Here is a 9158-nt window from a genome sequence, read left to right on the forward strand (position 1 = left end):
CAACCAACTTGAAATCACTCGCTAGGGCAGTTACTAGCTTTGTGTGTGTGTTTTGTACCAAGGATTTGAACACGGGAGCTAAAACCACAGAGCCACATCCCCAGCCCTTTTTTATTTTTTACTTTTAGACAAACTCTCACTAAGTTCCTCAGAGCCACGCTAAATTGCCGAGAGTGACCTCAAATTTGCGATCCTCCTGCCTCTGGGATTACAGGCAGGAGCCGTTGTGCCCAGCATGAATTAACTTTCAAGAAATGAACTCAGGCCAGGCAGGGTGGCACACTGGGTTCAATCCCCAGTTCCAAACAGGGAAATAGAGAGAAAGACATGAACTCAGCCAGGTGCACTGGGGCTCACCTGTAATTCCAGCCACTCAGAAGGCTGAAGTAGGAGGGTGAGAGTTTCGGGCCAGCCTGGACCACTTAGGGGAGACTGACTCAAAATAAAAAATAATTTTTAATAAGGGGTTAGGGGTGTAACTCAGTGGTAAACCACCCCTGGGCTTAATCCAGGTACAGCCAAAAAAAGCGGGGGGTGGGGGGGGGTGGGGGGTAGATTTATAGCTAGGGGTAGAGCTTGACCATGTACCAGCCCTGTCGTGGAATGCCTAGTTCCACCCCCCGCCCCCCCCCCAAAAAAAAAAGAGAGAGAGAGTGAGAACTCCTGAGCTAAATCGATCATCTTCATATCAGCCTCCAGATGCTCAGCTTCAATTCCTTGCCTAAAATATATTACACTTTGCTTTGTAGTGGAGCTGATTCTTCATACCTTCATTTAAAATGTCTCTAGTCTGGACTCAAACAAACCATCTAGATAGAAATATGTAAACAGCAGTTTTAAAAAAAGATAAAACTGGTCCAGACAAGTTGGAGTCCATTTCAACTTCTGAAAAATATGGAATACTTCATAAATTTTCATGTCATCTTTGTGAAGGGATCATACAAATCTCTGTATTGTTCCAGTTTTAGTTATGTGCTGATGAAGTGAGCACTTATTTTATATATATAATATTTATACAAAAAAATATGTTAATTTTATATTTAAATATATAAGTATTTAACATTTATATGTTTTATATAAAATAATGCATATAGTATGTAAATAATAAATATTATATATAAATAATATGTAAATATGTGTAAAATAATATATTCAATTCATGGTTCAATCCCTAGTACCCAAAACAAATATACACATATATATTAAACTATTAAACCCAGGGTCACTTTATTGCTAAACTTCACTCCCCCCAGACTTTTTTTTTTTTTTAGTTGTAGATGGACACAATACGTTTATTTTGTTTATTTATTTTTATTTGGTGCTGAGGCTGGAATCCAGTACCTTACATGTGCTAGGCAATCACTCCACCACTGAGCTGCAATCCCAGCCACCCTCCCAGGCCCTCTTTATTTTATATTTTGACATAGGGTCTTGCTAAACTGCTGAGGCTAACCTTGAATTTGAGATCCTCCTGCCTCCCAAGACTCTTGAGATTACAGATGATCAGATGATCACCACCTCGATCAATTTGGAATTTTTTTTTTTTCCCTACAGGGATTGAACCCAGGGGCACTTAACCACTGAGCCACATCTCCACTTCTTTTTATTTTTTGTAGCTCAGTGGTAGAGGGTCTTGCTAAATTGCTTAGGCCCTTGCTAAATTGCTGAGGTTGGCCTTGAACTTGGAACACTCCTGTCTCAGCCACCCAGTCATTGGGATTACAGGTGTGTACCACCATACCCAGCAGCTTGGAAATAAATCTTGTTAGAAGGCAGCCATGTACCAGCTCTGTGAGCTCAGACAGATCTTGACCTCCTTGACTCTTACTAATAACCACAACTACAACCATTGTAGGGTTTACCAGGCACTGTTCTAAACTCATATCACCTCTCAGCAACTCCACATTACAGAGAAAGCACACAGGTACCAAGAGGTTCTATTGCTTGCCTGATATTACACAGCGTGTGTGTGTGTGTGTGTGTGTGTGTGTGTTGCTGGAGATTGAACTCATGGCCTTGTGCATACAAGGCAAGCATTCTACCAACTGAGCTATATCTCCAGCCTGCCTATCCTCCCCCTCCCCGCCAGCTCCTCTTAAGTGGAAGAAACTAAAGGTTCAATTTAGGTTTTCTGGGTCAGATTAAGTGATCAGAACTTCACCATGCGGTGTCTCTCTAACACTGGCATAGGTAATCAGCACACTGAAGACACCACTCAGAACTCAGGAGAAGGCCAGGCTAACAGATTTTTGTGGCCCTGGACCAAAGGAGGCCAGTGTGGCTGGAGGGTGGACAGTGAGAGGGTACTTGATAGGGGTTGAGCCTGAATGTATAGGTAGGAACAGATGCTCCAGGTCTCCTAGGCCACAATGAGGCAATGGGGATGGATTCATGCATCTGGGTATTCCAGGGGTATTTCTGACCTCTCCTTGCCGCAGACATGTGATCCCTCATTAATGCTTAGCTTTAGTCCCTTCAGAGCCTAGACACCAGGAGCTATCATAGTCCTAAACTCCCTGACTGGCTTTTGAACTCTCTCCCTGAGCAAGGCTGAAAAGGCATCACCCCAATACCTGGTCTCATCCTTTGCCTCAGGTTTATTAACACAAGTAATTAGACAAGACCCTGTCTCAAAATTTAAAATAAATAAATTAAATAAATATAAATAAATAAATATATATATGTCTCAAAATTTAAAATAAATAAATATATATATATATATATATATATATATATTCCATTTCCTGTACTTCCAGTTTTGATTTTGGAGATGTCCTGTTATTTAAGGTCTGCACCAAAGTGCTTGTTATGAACTGTAGATACACCAAATGATTATTCAAGTTGGGGGCCCTGGATTCTTCAGGGGAGGGAAAAGAGAGCAGGGCTTTGCCGCAGTCTGGTTGGGCACAAATCACGAGCCCATTCAAACTTTATTTCTGAACTCACTCGAACGCGGCCTTTCCAGGAACTCCACACCAACCGGAACTCTCTCCACCAGAACTTTTCCAACCAACGCGAATTCTCCAGGAATCCCCCCCAGAGCTCAACGGGAGCTCAATGGGAACTCCGGGAGAACTCAAAAGTAGCGGGCGCCCGAGGCAGCAGAAGCCGCCCTACAGCAGGGCAGCAGGGGTCTAATACAACTGAATACACAGCCTGTTTCAATCCAGCATCATCCAGTCATAGCAATTATACACAGCTTAACTTAATTATCATCATCTTAATGGCTCCCTGGCGTCACCTCTCAACCACTCCTTCTGGCAGAATGCTAGGCGCCATCCCCACTAGGCTGTGGCTCTCAACAGGGCTTTTATAGGCTTCTGAGGGCTCAGGTGGTCATATGGATGTCCAACCACTGACCCATCTGGAAATGCCCATCACCTGAGTTTTTACCATCTTTCCTCTGCAAAGGCTTCAGGTCCCTTCTCCTCTATGACACTTGTGGGACTCTTTCTCCCCTGGTTCTTTTTCCAGATTTTTATTTTTTTATTTTGCAGGGCCTTCCATATGGTAGGCAAGTGCTCTACCTCTGAACTACATTCTTTTTCCGGATTTTCAAATCACATGTATGTCCAACCATTAGTATGTCTGTCCTGAATTTTCCTCAAGGCCTCTCCAAGCCTAACATGCAGAATACAATCACCTGCCTTGCATAAGAAGCATCTTTCCAAAAACTTTCATCCAAATCTAATGAAGCCCCTAATCTAATGTCCATTTTACAGGAAAAGCAGGGCAGAAGGAGAGGTTAAATGACAGCACAAGGAAGCATCAGCTGGCTATAATACATGGGACATTCTCAGGATAACTGACCTAATCACTTTAGAAGTCAAATGCTGCTGGGCGTGGTGACACATGCCTATAATTCCAGCGAGTCAGGAGACTGAGGCAGGAGGAACACAGGTTTGAGGCCAGCATCAACAATTAGTGAGGCCTAAACAACTTAGCATGACCCTGTCTCAAATTTAAAATAAATAAATAAATGAATAAAATAAATAAATAAATAAGCTAGGGATGTAATTCAGGAGTAAAGCATCCATGGATTTAATCCCCAGTACCAAAAAATAAATAAAAGCTTTGTGTGTGTGTGTGTGTGTGTGTGTGTGTGGTGTTGGGGATCAAATCCAGGACCTTGCACATGTTAGGTAAATGCTGTACCACTGAGCTACAGACATAGCTAAAACTTTCATATTTCAAGTGACACATGGGGCTGGGGATGTGGCTCAAGCGGTAGCGCGCTCGCCTGGCATGTGTGCGGCCCGGGTTCGATCCTCAGCACCACATACAAACAATGATGTTGTGTCCACCAAAAAAAAAACCTGAAAAATAAATATTAAAAAAAAAATACTTCAAGTGACACTATTAAAACAGTGAAAAGGTAGCACACAGAATAGGAGAAACACTTGTAAATTTAGTTCTTTTATTTTATTAGGTAATAGGGATTGAATCCAAGGGAAATTTACCACTGAGAAACATTATTAGGGATTAAGCTCAGGGGCACTTTACCACTGAGTTCCATCCTCAGCTTTTTATTTTTATTTTAGTTTTTAGTTTTGAGGCAGGTTCTTGCTAAGTTGCCCAGGCTGGCCACAAATTTGTGATTCTTCTGCTCCAGCCTCCAAAGTCTCTGTGATTACAGGCATGTGCCACCATGGCCAGTAAGAGAACACATTAAATACAGAGTTACAATATGACCCAGCAGTTCTTCTCCTGGGTATAATGGCCAAGAGAATGGGAAACCTGTCCAGATTAAAAATTTGTACATGAATGGTCATAGCAACATTGGTTATAATAGCCCCAAATGAAGCAGCTCAAATATCCACAAACCAATGTGTGAATAGATCAAATGCGTTATATCCATACACATACACATCGGAATATTATTCAGCCATTAAAAAAATGAGTACTGTGGGGCATGGTAGCACCTGCCTGTAATCTCAGCAACACTGGAGGCTGAGATAGGAGGATCTCAAATTCAAGGCCAGCCCCAGCAATTTAGCAAGGCCCTAAACAACTTATTGAGACTCCATCTCAAAAAAAAAAAAAAAAAAAGAGTTGGGGATATAGCTCAGTGGTACATTTCCCCCAGGTTAAATAATCCCCAGTACAGAAAGAAAGAAAGAAAGAAAGAACGAACTGATACATGATACAGAATAGATGATCCTTGAAAACAAGCTTAAGTGAAAGAAGTAAGAAAAAGAAGGCCACATAGTGTATGAATCCATTTCTAAGAGTGTCTAAAATAGGCTAATTTACAAAGACAAAGAGTAAATGAGTGGTTGCCAGGTGTTGGGTGAAAGAAAGATGTAGAGAGTGATTTCTAGAAAAGAAATAGAGAGTGTGGGGTTTCCTGTTTGTTCTTCTAGCACCAAACATTGAACCCAGTGGTACCTTCTCACTGAGCTATATCCTCATCTTCTTTTATTTTTTATTTTGAGACAGGTCTCAAGGCTACCATATGTGCAGTTTCTTTTCGAGGTGATGTGATTATACTAAAACCCCCTGGAGCCAGGCATGGTAGTACACACCTATAATACCAGCTACTCCCTAGGCTGAGGCAGGAGGAACAGCAGTTAATTCCAGCCTGAGTAATTTAGTGAGACCCTGTCTTAAAAAATAAACTAAAAGGGGCTGGGGGTGTAGCTCAGTGTTAGAGTGCTTTCCTAACATGTACCAAGGCTCTGGGTTTAACCCCACTACCTGAAACAAAACACCCAAACCCCAAACAATAACAACCTCCACACAAAACAACAACAACAAAAAAACCCTACTGGATTATACACTTTAGAAGGGTGAATTTTACGATAGGTGAATTATAGATCACTAGGAAGTTTTTTTTTTTTTTTTTTTTTTGGTACTGGGGATTGAACTCAGGGGCACTTGGCCACTGAACCACATCCCCAGCCCTATTTTGTATTTTATTTAGAGACACGGTCTCTCTGAGTTGCTTAGCACCATGCTTTTGCTGAGGCTGGCTTTAAACTCACAATCCTCCTGTCTCAGCCTCCTGAGCCACCTAGCACGCTCACTAAGAAGATATTAAATAGGAGAGGCTGGGAGTATATCTCAGTGGTAGGATGCTTACTTAGCATGAACAAGGTCCTGAGTTCAATCTCCAGTACCCCCCCCACACACACACACAAAATAGTAATAATAAAAGTAGGAAAATAAACAGATAATTTCAGAGAGTGGTAAGAATTATAAGGCAATACTTAAGGAAGATGTGACAGTGATCCAGATTGGAATAGGGACCTGACAAGTGAAGGAGGGGCAGGCCTCCCTGCCCTGTATCCTGGAGCTGATTGACAAGCTTACCCAGGCCCAGGCATGGGGGCCACATACCTATAATCCCAGCTACTTGGAATGTAAAGATGGAGGATACCAAGTTTGAGGCCAGCCTGGGCCACAAAGCAAGATCCTATTTCAAGGTAGTATAAAATAAAAAGGGCTGAGGATGTAGTATCAGGGTAGAGAACTAGCCCAGCTTGCTTGAGGCCCTACATTCAATATCTGCCACTCCCAGCAAAAGAAAGAATGGGGAGGAATCCTCAGAGATCTAGTGGGTACAGCGGACACATGCCCTGAGGCGAAACTATTTACATAACACTGAGCCTCTTCTGTCTTTAAAAATGCCTTCTCTCAGCCTAGCAGGTGGTATTGGAGAAGCTGAGGCTGGCTCTTTCAAGTTCAAGGCCAGCTTTAGCAATTTAACAAGACCTTGACTCAAAAAAAAAAAAAAAAAAGAGAGAGAGAGACAGAAGGACTATAGATGTTGTGTAGTGGCAGGGCACTAGTGAGGCCCTGGGTTCAAACCCCAATACTACACACACAGAAGCCCTTCTAGGTCATTAGCCCCTTCTTGGGGGACTCCTGTCTTTGTTGTGCACAGCCATCTTTCTTAATTCTTGTTTTTGCCATGCAGATTTTCCAGATATTTTTGAGCATGACTGCTGTTAAGAGACCAAATTCCCAGACAGACACCTGGCACATGACTGTAATCCCAGTGATTTGGGGGGGATGAGACAGGAAGATCATCGAAAGTTTGAGGTCAGCCTCAACAACTAGGGAGAAATTGTCTCAAAATAAAAAGATAAAAAGGACTGGGGATATAGTTCATTGGTTGCCAGTGCCCCTGGTTTCAATCCCCAGTACAAAAGAGAGAGAGAGAGAAACAAGTTCAGAGACCTTCAACTTTCATATGACCTCCTTGGGTCAGGCAGGAGGATCTGAGTTCAATTCCCAGTACTGCCAAAAAAGATGCTTCTCCTGGGATCCTCTTTCTGGTGACTTCCTATTCAGATAAACTAGCTGGGTGTGGTGGTGCATGCTTGTAATGCCAGTGACTCAGAAGACTGAGGCTTGAGGATCCCAAGTATGAGGCCAGCCTCAACAACTTACGGAGACCCTGCCTTGAAATAAAATTAAAACAGGACTGGGGGTTTGGCTTAGTGGTAAGCCTCTGGTAAAGGCCTCTGAAAAAGCTGGAGTGTGGTGGTATATACCTGTAATCCCCGTGAGGCAGGAAGATCACAAATTCAAAGCCAGCTTTGAAATTTAGAGAGGCCTTAGGTCACCATCAATTTAGTGAGACCCTGTCACAAAATAACATATAAGAGGAGCTGGGGAAGTGACTAGTGGTTAAGTGCCCCTGGGATTCAATCCCTGGAACCAAAAAAAGAAAAATAGAAAGTGTGAGAGTGAGAGAGAAGAAGGGTGGTGGGAGGGAAGGAGAGAGATGATAAAGAAATGATAGAGGGATGATAGAAAAGCTACAGTTTGGGGGCTGGGGATGTTGCTCAAGCGGTAGCGTGCTCGCCTGGCATGCGTGCAGCCTGGGTTCGATCCTCAGCACCACATACAAACAAAGAACTAAAAAATAAATATTAAAAAAATTCTCTCTCTCTCTCTCTCTCTCTCTAAAAACAAAAAAAGAAAAAAGAAAAGAAAAGCTACAGTTTGCCCAAATGAAGCTCCCTAGGATGAAGGAGGGGTACCTCAGGAGGGAGGGTTCTAGAAGACCCCGGTGTTATCTCAGCAAACTCATGGAAGGCTCTGGCCTTGTCTTTCTATGTCAGAGTTAGAATCTGGCAGAGGAATGGTCATCATGGGAATGTATATTAACATATTAATATGCTGGGTTTGTTAATTTTTTTTTCAAATTTTTAGTTGTAGATGGACACAGTACCTTTATTTTATTTACCTATGTGTTGCTGAGGATCGAACCCAGTGCTCCACACATGCAAGGCAAGCACGCTACCACTGAGCCACAACCCCAGCCTTTGCTGTTAATTTTTGCAGTGTCCTGCAAAAAAAAAAAAACCAAAACCAAAAACCTAGGACCTCAAACATATTAGTCAAGTAAGTGTTCTATCATTGAGCCCTACTCCCAGTCTCCCAGTCCTCTTTATTCTTCACCTTGTTTTTTTTTTTTTTTTTTTACTTTCATCCACTACAGCCTAAAACAGCAACGTCTAGCAATCCACCAAACTCTACCCAGAGTCATATAGTATTTATTGAATAACTACTGAGTATAAACTACCATTCCACCATTTTGTAGAGCAGGACTTTCCACAAGCTGCTTCTCAGCCTGTTTTCATCTGTCAAACAGGATTGTATCCTCCTTTGTAAGGGAGACAATGGATGGGTGTGTTGTAAAATGGCAATCCTGTGCAGATGGAAAGCACAGTCACTTTCTTGACTGCTGGCTGCAGACTCCTTTCTCTGACCTGGGCCTTTCCCCACTGCCAGAGCCCAGCATTTGCCCACTTTCCCCTCCTCTCCTTGAAAACCTTTGTCAGAAGATAGGACACTAGGGGTGCATCCAACAAAATCAGATGTCCAGAGAAGGAGCAGGTTGGGGGGAAAGGAGGGATAATAGATATGTTGGTTTGAACAGCCTGGTGACAATCCTGAAGGAGGTGTCCAGAGGGAAGCTGCTCTGCGCTGAACCCATAGCCAGGCTGTGCCTACTTCATTTTCTTTTTTTGTACCAGTGATTGAACCAAGGAGTGCTTAATTCCTGAGCCACATCCCCAGCCCCTTTTATTTTTTATTTTGAGACAGGGTCTTGCTAAGTTGCTTAGGGCCTAAGTTGCTGAGGGTGGCTTTGAACTTGTGATCCTCCTGCCTCAAACTTCCAAGTGGATGATGGGATTACATTC

The 9158-nt window shown here is 42.7% G+C and overlaps 1 non-coding gene across 1 annotated transcript; it reads right to left on the minus strand.

The window, feature by feature from the left end:
- Window positions 1–888: 888 nt before the first annotated feature.
- Window positions 889–991, minus strand: LOC114097277 (U6 spliceosomal RNA). Its single transcript, XR_003583567.1, has one exon. It is a non-coding gene; the product is annotated as a U6 spliceosomal RNA (small nuclear RNA).
- Between the last annotated feature and the right edge of the window lie 8167 nt (window positions 992–9158).

Source organism: Marmota flaviventris, chromosome 5, assembly GCF_047511675.1.
Source record: "Marmota flaviventris isolate mMarFla1 chromosome 5, mMarFla1.hap1, whole genome shotgun sequence".
In the NCBI taxonomy this organism is placed as follows: domain Eukaryota; kingdom Metazoa; phylum Chordata; class Mammalia; order Rodentia; family Sciuridae; genus Marmota; species Marmota flaviventris.